The sequence below is a fragment of the Heteronotia binoei genome, chromosome 21, assembly GCF_032191835.1.
Source record: "Heteronotia binoei isolate CCM8104 ecotype False Entrance Well chromosome 21, APGP_CSIRO_Hbin_v1, whole genome shotgun sequence".
In the NCBI taxonomy this organism is placed as follows: Eukaryota; Metazoa; Chordata; class Lepidosauria; order Squamata; family Gekkonidae; genus Heteronotia; species Heteronotia binoei.
This window is the reverse complement of record NC_083243.1, coordinates 117,307,211-117,324,978: the sequence shown is the minus strand read 5'-3', so window position 1 is coordinate 117,324,978 and position 17,768 is coordinate 117,307,211.

Genomic DNA, 17,768 nt, shown 5'->3' with positions numbered 1-17,768 from the left:
GGGAGAGGGAGGGCTGAGAGACAGGCAGAGAGGTGAATGGGAAACGGAGAAGGAACATGGGACGGAGGTGTGGGGCAATAAAGGGGAAAAGACGCTGGCCAGAGGGAAGCTTTATTTCCCACTCCCCCCCTCTCTCTGTCAGTCAGTCTTTTCTCTTTCTTTCTTTCTTTCTTTCTTTCTTTCTTTCTTTCTTTCTTTCTTTCTTTCTTTCTTTCTTTCTTTCTTTCTTTCTTTCTTTCTTTCTTTCTTTTTTTCTTTCTTTCCTCTCTCTCTCTTTCTTTCTTTCTCTCTTTCTGTCTTTTCCTGTCTTCTCTCTCTCTCTCTCTCTCTCTTTCTTTCTGTCAGTTCCTTCCTTTCTTCCTTCCTTGCCATTGAGTAGACCGGGGGTTGGGGAAGAAGAAACTTGAGAGCATTATATATTTTTAGTTTTCTGCGTGTGATCTTTGTGCTTTTTCTTGATGTTTTATTTTTAAGATTTCATTGCAAAATCCCACTATTCTCCTACCTTTCCTAAACAAAATACTGCAAGAGTTTTAAGCATGTTTGTACCTTCCTGTCCCTCGGCTCAACTTCCAATGTTTCCTGGCTCCATCCCCAAATTTTAGTGGGCCATGAAGGAGAAGTGTAGAAATAACCAGGCCATGGGGGGGGGGAGTTTGGGAAACCCTGGTTTAGTCTATTAAAAGTGACCCCCCCCCCACACACACACACAGAGGGACTATCAATAGTTCTGAAAAGAAAAGCACTGGCATGTTTTGAATGTTTCTTTTCCCTTCCTGGGGGGTTGCAGTTCATTACATGAGACCAATCAGAGGTCTAGGGATTAAGCCCCTTCCTGCTCAGTTCATTTTTTTTAAGCACTGGAAAGGCACAATCATAGATCTTTTGGTGTCTCATTTAATTTTATCCTAAGTCTAAATGCAAAAATTATTTTACTTCTATGATAATAAAACATAAATTGAAGAAGCTTTTTGGATGTGCCATGTTCTCGAATAAGTTACTTCCATTATCTGTCCATGGGTAAATCTCACAGTAGGAAGTACTGTACTATGGAATCGTTGTAAATTCATGGTTCAATATTTTTTTGTTTCTGTAATTGGCACAAGTGATTTCATTTTGCTGTTGTCAATGGTGCTGCTTATTATAAATTAGATAAGTAGGTTTAGACCAGTTGTTTATAGTGAATAATAGTCCAAATAATGTGAATTCATAGAAACCATTTGTAATTATATGAATGTGATTATTTTTCTTTTTACTATATAAGCACTTCATGTAAGGTTCACCAGAGAAAGGAACTGAACTGCAGATCTAAAATAAAATGCCCATTGACTTCAATTAATATATCAAAACAATCAGGGAAACCTTTGTTTGCATCTTTTCCCCTTTCATCAGCAGGCTTCCCTGACTAGCAAATATATGTGTGCTATAACTTTGCTAAAACCAATACACTTAGAAAGGAAGGTATTGCTAGGGAAATGGTCTTTCCAGCTACACAAATATATAATCTCTCTTTTTATTTCAGAAAATGTGTCTTTAAAGCATTTGTGACTATATTCATTGCACTCAGAGCTTTTTTTTTTTTAGCAGAAATGCAGTTCTGGCTGGCTTGGCATTAGGAGGCATGACCTAATATGCAAATGAGTTCCTACTGGGCTTTTTCTACAAATAAAAAAGTCCTGGGATTAGTGAATATTAATATAAAGAAAGAACAATCTGAACTCACAAAAGGAATTTTTAAAAAGAAGAATGGGGGAAGCATTTAATCTCTTCCCAAATAATTTTCAAGGAATGGTTTTTTGACTAAAGTCAAAATATATGGGGGGGAGGGGCATTACTTTGTACATTGTGATGCCAGCTGTTTCCTTGATTCTGCTTAATGTATATGATGTTGAATGTTCCTGATATTGAAAAAAAGTATTTTGTTACAAAGTTTGTGACTGTCTGGTTTCCTTTTATGGAATATTTAGCAAACAAAGATAAATATAGTCATTTACTAGAAGCAATTAATACTATCTACTGAGTATAAGTATAAGGGCTTTTTTCTTTTTTGGAACAGTATTAAGAACTGTCCAACTCAATTTTGTTTTGATTTCCAGTATATTGTTATATGCTTTTTTCCCCCATCTCAACAAATCGATAAAGGACTTTGTATGTTTGTAATTTTCAATAAAGTTAAATATGAAAAAATACTATTTTATTATAGTATAAAAATTATGGATTATGGAACAAATTGATACCTCAATCAGCAATAGAGAACATTTAGTCACAATATAGACTGAGAAATAATATGAAATGAGAGAAATTATACAACCAACAGATTTTTAAGGAAGGACTTATTAGTGGGATAGAAGAGCAATCAAATGCCATGTCTGGCAACAAGATGCCTTTTTGATTTCAATTATATGATAGTAACAGAGTCCCATATAAAAACATGGGCAAACCTGGCTAGCAGAAAATACAAATTTAGTAATGCTGTTAATTCAGAATCATAGTTTACAGTGTCATCCTAAACAGAATGCCTCCATTTTAGATTTAGAAAAAGCCACTTTAACGTTTTTTATTAATGAACATGAGTAATTCAGGATTAATATCTTCTAGATATACATGTGATCTGGAAACAAAAGGGCATGGTGGTTGCTAGAGGTGACACATTTTCAGTTGCCCAGCTCCATTTCCTGAGGATGAAAACAAAAAAACTATTAAAAGATCATGAGGAGCACACCAGTAATTCTAAATAAACTCAACTGAGAAAGAATATATTAGGCAGTTCCAAGATGATCAGATTCATTTCACACACATCTTCCAATCATGTGTGGTGAGAACATGGGCCATATTTAGAAATCACAATAAAATTCCTTTTGTTTGTGGCAGGCACAAACATGGTTTGTTTCTTGTGTTTGTGTACTTCCTCACTCTTCCCCTCTGCCATTAGTGATTTAGGGAAGCCTTCATTCAAACATCTGAATAATGCTGTTTGCTCTCTGTTCTAAGTTTGCCTAAGGAATCTCCTTTAGTCAAGCAAAGTCTTAAAAACTGATTTGGATTTCGTAGTCTGAATCTGCAAAGGGTGGAAAAATTCCCAACAGACAAAACTTCAGGAGATAGTGATCACTGCTGCTAAAACCATCTATCTCGAGAGCCAGATTTATGAAGAAACCTTTGTGAGTTATCACTTTCTCATAGAACACTTCCTGTCATCTCCATAATAGCCCTCTAGACTTTAAGAGTAGAACCCTCTGGAACGGAAATATATTTTGAAGCCATCATTTCCTCCAAAAATTGTATCCTACTCTGTGGGAAAAATTTACCCTATGATGAGTTCTTCTGAACTAGTTTGGGATCATGTTTATTCTTAAATGATGTTTATTTCTGAAAGCTCCACCAAGTGACTACGTGCCAGGAACAAGAACCTTTAGGGGATTCTCAGAAACCACAGTCCCCAGTAGCACTCGTTAGCTATGCTTATTCGTGTCTCAATTGCATAACTTTCTTTCTCCCACCCAGTCTTCTCTCTCCCATCCCACTCCAGAATCTTTGCTTTCAGTAATCAGTGTAAATATCAAAAAGGCATACCAAAAAGCAATCTTATTTTTATAATTGCGGTTGATTTATAAACTTTTAAACACTTTAACTGGCTGAAATGTAGAGAGTTGGGTGAATTTTTAGAAAAATAATTATAAATGAGAGGAGTGGACATTCAAAATGTTTGGTTTTACATCCATATCAGAGGCAGACAGAAGATAGAGAGTTCCCTTGCTTCTTTTTTTATTGAAATATTTCTGTCCTGTCTTTCATCATAGCTCAAGGTGGCTTACAAATCACAATGTAAGATGTACAGTATAAAACAATCAAGGCTATTTTTTATTATTAAGGTTTATCTCTCCCCTAAGCATCAGAAATTATGGATTCAAGAATGATGGTCCAAATGTAAAGAGAACATAAGCAAGTTAATGATTTTGTACCTGTTATCATAGCAGAAGATCTGAATGGTAGGTCAAAATGTTAACTCACTTTACTCCCATAATTTCCCCCAAAAGCTGATAATGCCCATCCTCTCCTCATTAGACATTCAAAAAGTATCATACCCTAAATTACTCCCTAATAACTACAATCTATACCACATCAAAAGCCCTGGCAAATAAACTGATTTTCTAATACCTTCTAAACATTTCCAACATTGGCATCACAGTGTGAGTGCCCAGTGCTTCCTGGCTTAAGCATCATAACTCTCAGGACAAAACTAGTAACTAGGGTTGCCGGGTCTGGGTTGGAAAACACCTGGAGATTTTGGGGATGGATCCAGGAGAAGGTGGGGTTTGGGTAGGGGAGAGGCCTCAGCATGGTACAGTGCCATAGAGTCCACCCTTCAAAACAGCCATTTTCTCCAAGGGAGCTGATCTCATAAGCTGGAGATCAGTTGTAAAAGCGGGAGATCTCCAGGGCCCACCTGGAGGCTGGCAACCCTACTAGTAGGGTTGCAAATTTCCCAGGTGGGTAAATAAAAAACCACTAAGAGACACCATAAATTTTAAATGACAAAACACATCAGTGGTGTTCTGACCAGACTTGCACATAGAACTTCAAATGAACAAAAACATGCTTCAAAAGGATATTCCCACAAGTCAGTTCAAAAGCAGTTCAACAAACTTTCCAATCACAAAGGAATATTCATATTCCAGTATTTAGTTCATAGAGCTAAAGGAAGCCCTTCCAAAGACATCTGTTCTAGATATCAAGACATTTAATCCGTCTTTTTTTCAGTTTGGAGGCTTATTTTTCACAGGAACCCAGTCTCTTACAATACATTCATAGAAGACCAACAAGGTTCAAGAAATATCTAATAGATTTCAAGATTTCTATTAGATATTTCTTGAACCTTGTTGGTCAACCCAGTTAGGAGGCCCTCCCCCCCACTTCAGGGTCATCAGAAAGCAGAGAGGGGAATGTCTGCTGGGCACTCCATTATTCCCTATGGAGACCAATTTCCATAGGGTATAATGGAGAATTGATCCGTGGGTATCTGAGGCTTAAGGGGTTGTTTTTTGAGATAGATGCACCAAATTTTCAGCATAGATTCCAATTCCTCCCCCCAAAACACCCTCCTAGTTTCAAACAGATTGGACCAAGGGGTCTCATTCTATGAGTCCCAAAAGAAGGTGCCCCTATCCTTCATTATTCCCAATGGAGGGAAGGCATTTCAAAGGTGTGCAGTCCCTTTAAATGTAATGGCCAGAACTCCCTTTGGAGTTCAGTTATGCTTGCCACAACCTTGCTCCTGGTTCCACCCCAATGTCTCCTGGCTCCACCCCCAAAGTCCCCAGATATTTCTTGAATTGGACTGGCCACCCTACCTACTGGTACCCCCATCCTGATTTCCAGAAAGTTTATATTCTGCAAAGGCTGTTTCTGCCCCATCCCCATTGCTATGGCATCCCTAGTCTAGTGGGCCTCACTACAGCTGCTCCTCTCTAGGACTGTCATAAATCAGAATGCTGACACAAATAGCTGTTTATTGCAATTGCACACTGTCTCGACATTTTCAGCGAGTTATCTACCACGACCCCAAGATTTCTCTCTTGGTCAGTCTCTGCCGGTTCACAACCCTTCAACTTGTATTTGTAGCTGGGATTCTTGGCCCCGATGTGCATTACTTTGCACTTGACCACATTGAACCTCATCCGCCACGTTGACGCCCACTCAACCAGCCTCAACAGACCCCCTTTAGAGTTCCTCACAATCCTCTCTGGTTCTCACCACCCTGAACAATTTAGAGTCATCTGCAAACTTGACCACTTCGCTGCTTACTCCCGACTCCAAATCATTAATGAACAAGTTAAAGAGCATGAGTTGTATCGACATGCATCCTGATGCAACCTGATGTTAAAGGGAGGTGTTACACGTAAAAGGTTAGCAGTGCTCAGTTTTAAGGCCATCATTTTATCCGTTGGGTACGTCTCCTCTCCAAACTATGTCCGCTTAGAACTGCTGCATCTCCACAATAACATCTCTAAATAACATCTGTGTTGCAAAACACGCTTTCCCCAAACAATATGAAGCCTGCTATACCAGTGGCTGACCTTCCTTCCCCTCCCCCTTAAGAAACATCCGGCATTCCTTGGGGTGAGCGGATCCCTAGCCCCCGCATCAGGGACTGTTGCATCACTCCCCCATAAGGAAACATACGGCTTTCATTTTTTTGTGTGTGCGCGCGCATATGTGGGAGGGGCAGCTGTCACTTTTATGACGATGGGGCTCTCCTAGCTACTATTAGTGGGAACTGGGAAGCATCTCAAAGCATTTCTTCTGCTTTCAAAATACACTAAAACTCTATGCTCCCAAATGTGAATACTTGATCAGCAAGTCAGTTTTGGGTTGGGTCACATAAATAGCTCCCTTTGTTTCATGAACACAGCATTTTATACAAGACACTTTATATGCCATTTTCCCCATAATCTTACTTTTTGGCATTTAATTGAGATCAAAGTCAATCTTTTCAATGCGCACACCAAGAGGGACTTGACATGTTTTCCAAAACAGCAGCTTTAATTACGTATACATAATGAAAAATATGTCTAAGTGTTTTTTTAAAATCCCCCAAATGCTAGATTTTTATGATGATGTGATCACTGAATGAATCAGAAATTTGTCCCTAAAACTATTCTGGCACTAAATGGTGTGCAGAGCAGCCACAGAGAAGCAAGAAGTAGTAAAGCAGGTTCAGATGTGTCAAGTGGCACCATGGTAGTATGAAGCATGTCTGGGAAAAAAGGGAAGGAAAGGAGGAGTGGAGGCTGAAAAATAGTTTAAAGCCCTGGAACTGGGCTGAAGAAGGTGACTGCAAGCTGTGGTGGGCTGCAGTGGACTGGTCATAAACATTAATGAGATCTCCTGGGGGGCAGGTTGGTTGAGGGTTGACGCTAGACTGTTCAGTGAATTTCATGAAAATAAATGATCTGATAATAGACTGAGAGCACCTGGCAATCACTTCCTGTGTAAGGCTCCCTATGTACCCCTTCAAAGGGCACTGGGTAGAAGATGTCACTTATCATCTTCCACTCCTGTGGTGTGCAAGTGCCAACCATGCCTGGGTTAGGAGTAAACCAGAATGAGGCCTGGTAAGATACACTCAAACTCAAGATGGAGTAAAGCCAAACAAAATGGATCCCAGCAGCTAAGCACAAGTTGGACTTGCTGTTTTGGAAAGTTGTTTTAGGGCATCTGTCAGGCTATTATTGAGGAAGACTCTGCATGGGTTCTGTAAGGGAAGATCTTGCCTCACTAACCTGTCACATTTCTTTGAGGGAGTGAACAAACATGTTGACAAAGGAGACCCAATAGGTGTTGTTTCCAGAAAGCTTTTGATAAAGTTCCTCATCAAAGGCTCCTTAGAAAGCTCGAGAGTCATGGAGTAAAAGGACAGGTCCTCTTGTGGATCAAAAACTGACTGATTAATAGGAAGCAGAGAGTGAATATAAATGGGCAGTCTTCACAGTGGAGGACGGTAAGCAGTGGGGTGCCGCAGGGCTCAGTACTGGGTCCCATGCTCTTTAACTTGTTCATAAATGATTTGGTGTTGAGAGTGAGCAGTGAAGTGGCCAAATTTGCAGATGACACTAAATTGTTCAGGGTGGTGAAAACCAGAGAGGATTGTGAGGCACTCCAAAGGGATCTGTTGAGGCTGGGTGAGTGGGCGTCAATGTGGCAGATGAGGTTCAATGTGGCCAAGTGCAAAGTAATGCACATTGGGGCCAAGAATCCCAGCTACAAATACAAGTTGATGGGGTGTGAACTGGCAGAGACTGACCAAGAGAGAGATCTTGGGGTCGTGGTAGATAACTCACTGAAAATGTTAAGACACTGTGCGATTGCAATAAAAAAAAGGCCAACGCCATGCTGGGAATTATTAGGAAGGGAATTGATAACAAATCAGCCAGTATCATAATGCCCCTGTATAAATCGATAGTGCGGTCTCATTTGGAGTCCTGTATGCAGTTCTGGTCGCCGCACCTCAAAAATGATATTATAGCATTGGAGAAAGTGCAGAAAAGGGCAACTAGAATGATTAAAGGATTAGAACACTTTCCCTATGAAGAAAGGTTGAAACGCTTTGGGCTCTTTAGTTGGAGAAACGTCACCTGCGGGGTGACATGATAGAGGTTTACAAGATAATGCATGGGATGGAGAAAGTAGAGAAAGAAGTCCTTTTCTCTCTTTCTCACAATACAAGAACTCGTGGGCATTCGATGAAATTGCTGAGCAGTCAGGCTAAAATGAATAAAAGGAAGTACTTCTTCACCCAAAGGGTGATTAGCATGTGGAATTCACTGCAACAGGAGGTGGTGGTGGCTACAAGCATAGGCAGCTTCAAGAGGGGATTGGATAAAAATATGGAGCAGAGGTCCATCAGTGGCTATTAGCCACAGTGTGTGTGTGTGTGTGTGTGTGTATAAAAAAATTTCTTTGGCCACTGTGTGACATAGAGTGTTGGACTGGATGGGCCATTGGCCTGATCCAACATGGCTTCTCTTATGTTCTTAATAGTCCCTCCCTTCAAAACAAATATATATTTCTCTCTATAAAGGAGCCCACAAGAAAAAAGATCTCTCTGTTGAAAAATCCTTGTTCCTCCCTTCCTGACCATCCTAATTAATGGGATATTCACACAACTGGGTTGCCTTTTCTCTTTATCAGTCCAGGATTATCAGCAAACATTAGCATGCTTATCTTCTTGGGCAAAATTATAACAGCTCCCGTTACACCCCAAAACTCATCCACTTACACAGATGCAAACATGACATCTTTATCTTTTTCTGGAAGTGCTAGTCAGTGCTTCCCCGGAACATTGTTCCATTGCCAGGTAATCCCACCAGTTCATTGTTCCAAGGGGCAATCATGTCACCCTGCCTCAAGACACATTTTTCCCCTATAAAAACAAGAGCTCAGTCTCTGTGTGTGTTTTTCAAGCTCCAAATTGTATACCCAAGATGCAGGTCATCTTGCTCTTCTCCTTGGACCGGTGGCCTCTTCTGGATAGGTAGCCAGGGATTTTTTTTCTGGGGGAGTGCAGCAGAACAGAGTTCTGGAACCTCTTCATGAAAACAAAATCTCAAAAAAAAAGTTTACAAGTTCATTAGGGGCACCCATGTGTTTCTCCATTTCCAACTTGAGAGTTCTGGCACCCATTTTTCCAGAACACCCCTCCCCCCCCCCCCGGTAGGTAGCTATAATTTCCCAAAATCCCTACTATATTCCCTCTCACCCCTGTATTTCCATTAAGCTTGTGTGTTTGTTGCCAATGTGCATTTATTCTCTGTATGCTTGCACTATTTTGTTATTCCTCCTTTCAATAAAGAACTAATTTTCAGGCTAAGCAATCACCTGGTTCATTTTGAGAGTTCTCTAAGGTAAAAATTTCTGTAAAGCATAGGTGAAAATTCCTGCTAGTTACCTTGCTCTCACAAGCCTATCTCTTGCTAATTCCCCCTCCCCCCCAATAGGAGACAGCCCAATGTTATGAAATAACAGCACTTGAGGTAACACCTGTTCAGATCAACCATACCACATTTTTGGCCTGGGAGGAGAGAGATAAGGAAAGGAGGCACTAGGGGACTTTTGACAGTCATAGTTGTATCTAGTAGACTGAGCATCTAAGGGCTTTACTTAAGTTGGCAGAAATGTAAAGGAGCCACCCTTACCAAACGGATGAAGGGAGGCTGTATAAACAGTCTGTTTCTTACTCGTACCTCTTAGCTTCCCACTGTGCCCTGAATGTGGAAAGAACAGAGAAAGATACTGGCAAGGTATATTACTTACTCTTTATTCCTAGACATGGAAGGTAACAGGGAGATTTCCCCCCATTCCCATATTTCTAGTCATTTTAGGATTAATTTCAGACAGAACATTCTTCATTAGAAAGAATAGTTTCATGACTCAGGGAAACTACACATTAAGACACTTTAAAAAGTGGAACTACATGTACCTGGAAACATGAAATGTGTAATGATGGCACAAGTTCTTCCTTCCCCTGTCCATAATGTATAGTGTAATGGACGTTATTGCATTGTATTTCCCTCAGTGGCTGTTCAACAAGAGTTGCTGAGGCCATCCTGCTATTACCTCTTAGTACCCTTTCATTCACCGTCCTATTTCCTTTCATTCACCGTTCCACTTACCATTTCCTTTCCTCACCATCTCCCACTGTTCTCTAAGGAGGATAGAATTTCATGCTGTGGAATCCCATAAGATAGTTCCCATACCAATGACAACTGGTTTCCAATAGCAACCCTTTGAGTCTAATCCATAAGGAATTATTTGAGCCAGTTCAAGGCACAACCCCTGATACCTCCTTCTGCCTCCAGGGGCACCTCAACAAGGTGGCATGAAGGCTGCAGATAAAGCCAATAAAAGCAACAGAGAGGGTTTGCCTTTGTCTTAACTCAGACAGCAGTTGTCAACGAGTCCTGGAAGAGCTGTCTCTGTCCCATAGCATGGCCTGAAGCTAGGCAGGAAAGGGTCTAGGGCAGATGAGTTATGAAAAATGGTTTGCTCCTGCTCTCTCAGTAGATTAGAGACTGATAATTTGCCATATTTTTTTTTCCCTGAAGGGATTTTTTTTTCAGTAACAGACAAATAGCAGCTGTTTGAGTGGTTGAGAGAAGGTGCCCTGAGTTAGTGACTGGTTTATAATAGATGCTATGGGTTTTGTAGATGTGTCCCTACATGATTTTATCAGCAAAGTTGGACAAGGATCCAGAGTATAAGTAGTGGTCTTCATAGATCCCAGGATCTTGTTTATATCCATTATGGCAGGGTGTTGAACTCATTTGTTATGAGAGCCAAATCTGACATAAATGAGACCTTGTGGGGCCGGACCATGTTGGATTGGGCCATGTGTGTACCTATCTAAGATTAGGTAGCAGAGGAATAAACTTTATAACGGACACAGACAAACACAATTAGAGATTTTTTTAAAAAAAATAACATGCTTAAAACATTAGCACTTGTTGGTCATAAAGGTGCTTTCTTTGTATTTCTCCCATGGGATCCAGGGAACTGGGGAAAGGAAGCTCTGGCTCTTTCCTTCCTTTCTCAGGGGATGAGGAGGGGGAGGAGCCTTAGCCAATAGAAGGAAGACAGGCTCAGTAGCTATGCTGTGCGATTGAGAGAGCCTGGCAAAGAAAGCTTTCCCTCCCCTTCCTCCCCAAGGGATCAGCCTCAGCCAATGGAAAAAATAGAGGTTTTGCTCTGTAGTTCCTGCGCAGTTGAGCAAGCCTTGCAAAGCAAGCTGTTATGGAGAAGGAAGCAAGAGAGAGGGAGAAGGAAGCAGATGACAGCCAATTGCTCAAGCACCTGATAGGATCCTTTCATGGGCCTGATTCAGCCCCTGGGCTGCATGTTTGACACCCCTGCATTATGGAAACTGTGTCAAAAAGTTCTATAAATATGTTCAAATTCCTACTCTGCCATGGAATCTTGCTAAATGGCCTTTCTCTCTCTCAGACTAATCTATCTCATAGGGTTGTTATGAAGTTCAAATGGAGGGAACACCCTCAGTACCTTGGAGAAAGAGCAGGATAGAAAATTCAAACAAACAAATGTTGTGCTGTCTGCTAGAAAACAAGGAGAGAAGGAATATAGCTGCTTTTTGCCAGCAGGTGAGTGCTGTGTGCATAAGAGCAAGACACACACACACACAGAGAATGCCAATGGCCAAAACTACCACCCAAACCTGCCACCTTAGGCCACTGCCTGCCTCATCTCATTGTGGAGCTGGCCATAGTTTCCTTTATCCCTATTTCAAATCATTGGCTGCTCTCTTAAGTTTTTCTTGATTTTTAGAACTGAATTGAGCCACAGGGACTGTAGTTCAGTAGAAGAATCTGGCACAAGGGAGCCAGGCTACTTAATATTTTCCCTTCATGCTTTTTTCCTACCCCAAATCCCTCAGCTGTTTTCTCCCCCACCCCCAGAAAGAATTTAAAAGCTCATATCTCCTCTTTTAACTCATTGCCACCATAGCTGCATTTTATTTTTAAAAAAATCAGAAAAATGAGTCACATTCTGCCTTCAGTGGCATATCTTGGCTTATCTCTGTGTAATATGTAAAATAACTCTTAGGAATGTTGTCCAATGCATAAAATAATGCCTGAGTAACTGCTTTTCTGCTTATAATCCTATCTTTTCGTTTAAGAAAAAAACATTTAAAAGAAAGTCTATGTATTCAGTATATACATCTCTAAGACTGGTCTGCTATTCATTTATATATGACTTTGGAGCCATGCATAACATTTCAACATCACTTTTGTTAAACACTTTAAGTTAGAAGTTTTACATTTTAAGAGCTGCGCAAAAGAGGTTGTGAACTTTATCTCTAAACTTATTCTTTCAATATTTGGTTAAAAAATTCAGTAGCATCAGTCTGGTGTGAAAACCAATGTGAAAAAAACCTTGTTTTAATGAAATTAATACTTATTGCAACAATAACAAAAGAAACCCTGGTTATTCTCTGCCATTTAGCTCCTAGTGGGGTTTTTTTTACCAAATAAGGTAATACAGCTTTACTTTGCTTATAATACAGACATGAAATATGATGCTTCAGATGGTTAGAGAAAACATATTTCATCTTTTCTAGCCCATTTCCAAGGTTCTCCCCCTAACATTTACAAATCTGGCTAGGTTACTTGGACAGATTTATAGAGATTCCCATTTTTTTTCACTTCTGAAAACACTTTAATATAGGTCCAAGTGAAAGAACAAAGTATTAACTGAACTCATTTAAAAGGCCCAAAGTGCAAATGGTAGAACAATTTTGTACTACTTGTGCCAGTGGTTAGCATACTGGAGATCCTGCTGTTGCTCCCACATGGGCATGAAGGGAGAGGCTGCTAGAGAGCAGAGAAAAAGAGGCAGCCTCCTCAAACCTTGTTTTTAGGCCTGGATTATTCAAAATCTCCCCAAGAACTATAATTTGGCCCTGAGATCTTATCAGACTTGCAACAAGAAGCCGGAGTTAGGTTTGAAAGTCCTGTTTCTGCTGGTCTAACTGTTGGTGAAGGCAAGCAATATCAGAGGAATGGCAAGTGATGGACTACAGATGCCAAGCTACTAGTCTCTGAGGGCATCAAGAGCGCAGTTCTGCTCTCTGCACCCAAGCATATGCAGCATTTTTGTTTTTAGAAGAACAATGACCAGGAGGGTACAAAAGTAGCTATGAAAATGAATAGAAAGTTTCCCCCCACACACACTCCTTTGACATGGGTCCCACTGAAACCATTTGGTGACAGATTGGGAAAAGTGCTTCTTCTCACTTCATGTTTATGAAACTCCCTGCCACAAGATGTAATGATGGTTCAGTGGCTTTAAAAAGGATTAAACAAATGAATAGTAGGGGTAGGTCTAGCAATGACAGTAAAACATGACAGCTAAGTAAACCTTTGTATTCCAAGGAACGCTGCCTTTGAACATGATTTTCTGTGGATGAATAATGAAGAGAGCTATTGGTTTGTGCCTGCTTGAGGGCTTGCCATTGAAAATTGGATACAATGCTATGTATGTGCTCTTGGCCTGATCCTGCAAGGTTTTAATACTTTCCTAACAGATGCTGTTCAGTGCTCCTCCCATCATCTTGTGCTGGAGAGGAGTACAGAGTACAGGTTTAACTGGATTTTGATTTTGGGATATTTATTTTGAAATAAGAGATTATTAATGGGAAAATAGCTTCTAATATTAGATCTGACATTTGTAGCAAAGTTTATCTGTGCTCAGTCAATGTTGGAAGAGGTCTTCACTCCCTTTCATTAACAGATTGGCTATTTAAAGTTTTAGATCTGCTGGAAGTGGACATTTTAACAGGCAGAATATGTAAAATGAATAGTACTCTAGAAATGTTCTTAGGGTTGCCAGGTAAGGGGACTTTCTTCATGTGTGCTTTGTGCATGTGATGCAATGATGTGGTGCAATGATGTGATGCTAGGCCCATTTCTGTCTGGCTTCCATCCAGGCCATGGGACAGAGATGGTACTGGTTGCCCTCATGGATGATCTTTTGAGACATCTGGATTGGGGTGGCTCAGCAGTACTGCTGTTGTTAGACCTGTTGGCTGCATTTGACACCGTCAACCATCAGCTACTGTCCTGCCACCTCGCCGACGTAGGGATTCAGGGGTCTGCCCTTCAAAGGCTTACCTCTTTTCTCCAAGGCTGGGGACAAAGGGTGGCAATAGGGGAGCAATCATCCCAGAGACACCCACTTGTATGTGGAGTGCCTCAGGGGGCAGTTCTCTCCCCGATGTTGTTTAACATCTATACAGGCCCCCTTGCCCAGATTGTCCGGAGATATGGGCTGAGTTGCCACCAGTATGCGGATGACATCCAGCTTTATCTATTGATGGGGGCCCAGTCCGGCTGTGCCCCAGAAAATCTGGACCTGGCATTGCAAGCCATAGTGAAATGGCTCAGGCAGAGTCAACTGAAATTGAATCCAGTGAAGATAGAGGTCCTATGCCTTAGTCACGGCAGCCTGGGTAGAGAGATCCCTTTGCCAACCTTTGATGGGACACCACTGGTGCCAGCATCAAGGGTTAAGAGCTTAGGGGTGCTCCTGGAGCCTTCATTAACAATGGAGGCCCAGGTAGCAAGCCATTGCCAAAACTGCATTTTGTCATCTTAGGCGGATAAGGCAGATGGTTCCATACCTGGAGCGTAACGACTTGGCAACAGTGATCATTGCAACGGTCCCCTCAAGAATAGACTACTGTAACACCCTCTACATGGGGCTGCCCTTGACTCAACTCCGGAGCTGCAACTGGTGCAAAACGCAACAGCCAGATTGTTGTTGGAGCACATCCAACCTGCACTGGAAACATTACACTGGTTGCCTGTGGCATTCCGGATTCATTTCAAGGTGCTGGTTATAACCTTTAAAGCCCTATATGGCCTGGGACCTGCCTACCTTCAGGGCCTCCTTTCCCCATATGTGCCCCAGAGAGCACTATGTTCAGGGTCCCAAAATCTCCTCCAGATTCCCGGACTGAAAGAAGCTCGATTGTCTACTTCTATAGCCAGAGCATTCTCAACAATAGCCCCCGTTCTGTGGAATGCCTCCCTGAAAACATCAGGGCCCTGTAGGACCTGTCACAGTTCCGCCGGGCCTGTAAGACCAAACCATTTAAACTTGCCTTCAGTAGTAAAGGGGAGGTAGCAAATGTCCCGCAGCACTTACAGCCCCACTGGACAAATATAGATATTGAGAAACACCAACGTGCATCTTGGATTTTATGGTTAAAATGTGTAGAATTGATTTTATTGTCTATTGTTTTTAGTATTCTATGTGGTTTTTAACTGTTGTCAGCTGCCCTGAGCCCGTTGGGGGAGGGCAGGATATAAATCTGATAAAATAAAAAAAATATTGCATCAGGTATGTCGCACAGGGATGCTCTAGCATTTTGGTATAAAACTCTATGGTGTCATAGAGTCTTATACCAAAATGCTAGAGTGTCCCTGTACGACATGCCTGGCTCAATTATGTCACTTCTGGTTGTTGTAATCATGCCGGACACATCAGGCGCCATCAGAGTTCTTCAGGGGCAGGGCTCCACTGCCAGCCAATCCTGTGCCAGTGCACTGGAGGCGCCAAGATCACAGGAAAACCTGCCCCCAGCTGGGAGGTTGGGAACCCCAAATGTTCTAGATAAATGGAATTTTTTAATTGTTATATCTCTGGACAGAATAAATGTAAAGATATTGTGGTATTTATGGATATAAAAAATTAAAAAGAGAGTGTAGATTCCTTGTGTAATGCTGTAAGCCAAATAAAAAAATGGAGGCTTTTGGCTTGAGCATGCCTGAAGCCACTTGTAAATTTTTATCAGGGAAAAATTTTCTTTGCAAGGCCTAGTAAATTGGAAAGAAAAAAGTCATGCTGTTTAGAGTGGGGCGGGCCTTGAGATTAGCCGCACCTGTAAATTCTTTGCCTTGTTGCTGTCTCCCTGATTAGTATCCAATTAGAGTTGTTTTGTCCTAAGACACATCTTGACCAGTATTGCAGGCTGGCCATGATTAGTCTAATTGACGTAATTCACCTGGCTTTTAATTGGCCTGTCAGAGGAAAAGAAAAGACCTGATAGATTTTTGATTGGATTGTTAGAACTATCCCATGAGGGTCCTATAGGAATAAAAAATTCAACTTTCTTTGTCTTGTTGCTGGAAGTTGGGAACCATGCCGGGTGCATAGGTGTGGAACTACTCTCCTTTGCCTTTTGGACCAGCTGACTATTGTTGGGACCTGCATTCTGCTGAGGTCTTTGCTTTTTGGATTCCTATTGGACTTTTGTTGCCTTAACTTTGAAATGTGGAGCCTGCTGAACTGTTGTAGATAAGTATATTTCACAACGTATTTATTTTTTGGCTCACATCTCCTAAAGCTAATTATTCTGCTTATTCTTTAATTAAACTCTTTTTCTTGTTTAAAAGGAAAGAGACTTTTGTCTTTTGTTTGGAGGGGTACAACACCTTTTGCAAAAATCTTACCCAGTTGCCTCGGAAATTCGGCACTGCCCAGCTGGGCGGCCCATCGGCCGCCTTAGGCTGGGGGCCGTCCATTGCCTCCCCTGCAGGATGGGAGACAATGGTTTCCTCCAGCTGCTTGTGGGCGGGCAGCCTTTTATAGGCTGGCCCGTCCCCTCGTGGCGCAGTTCGGAAAAGGTTTTGTCGGTGCAGCCACGATCGTGCGTGGCTGGGTGCGTCTGCAGTCGGGGCCTTGCCGGCTGGAGAGCTGGTAGCTTCTTAGGCGGCAGCAGAGGCCCGAAGACGTCGTTTCGATCGTCGACGAGTTGGTCTTGGACGTTTTTTCGGGGCGAGGACGAAGCTCGGAGTGGGGCAGGGCTCGCTACCTGAGCCTGCGGCGTTTGTGCGGGGCGCGGCCCTGACTGACGCGGCGGGCCGGGCGTAAAAGGAGAGGCCAGCTGATCGGCGGCGTCCTCCAGGCGGCTGCGGGAACGCCGCGTGGAGCTTTTGCAGGGAGTATTGGGGGCCGGGCGGTGCGGTTTCGGGGCTTTGGCCTTGGCCCCCCCCCCAACCCTCCCTCCCGCTTGTTGGGAGGCCTCTGGTTATACCCCTGCCTCACCCCCCCCTCTCTCGCCACCCGTAGCAGCCGTGTTAAGCACGGTCCAGTAAAGGGCAGTGGGCTGCTATTGTGGGTTGTAACTGAAGGGTAGGACTGGGCATTGCCTCATAGGGTTACAGTTTGCCCCCTGTGTCTTTTCTAGGAAGGGTAGGCATATTATAAAAAAAAAAAAAAAAAATTTCATTAAAAGAGCCTCAGCTCAAGACCCTGGAGAGCTGCTGCAGTCTGAATAGATAAGACTGCTTTTGGGGCTTTTGGGCTTTTGACCGCTCAGAGGAGTGTGGGGGTCAGACTGCTTGATCCTAGGGAGTTTACAGCCCTTCGTTGAACACAAGGGGAGTGGGACAGTGACTTGTTTTTGAATGGCGCCAAAGAAGGGCCAGGGCCCTTCAAAGGGCAAACAGCCGGCCAAAAAGCCTGCAAAACGGCCAGTTCCGGCCGGGCCCCCTAGTGAGGATTGGGACGATGCCAGCACGCGCCTGGCTATTTTGGAGAGTTTGGCGGCATTGGAGGGCGAGAGGGGTGTTGCAGGCCCATCACGGCGCGTGTCAGGCTTAACGGGCGGCGGCAGGGCGGCGACCATTGCGTTTCAAAAGGAGGTTCTGGCGCGTTTATCTGCCCTACAGGGTGCCGGGAGCAGTGAGACG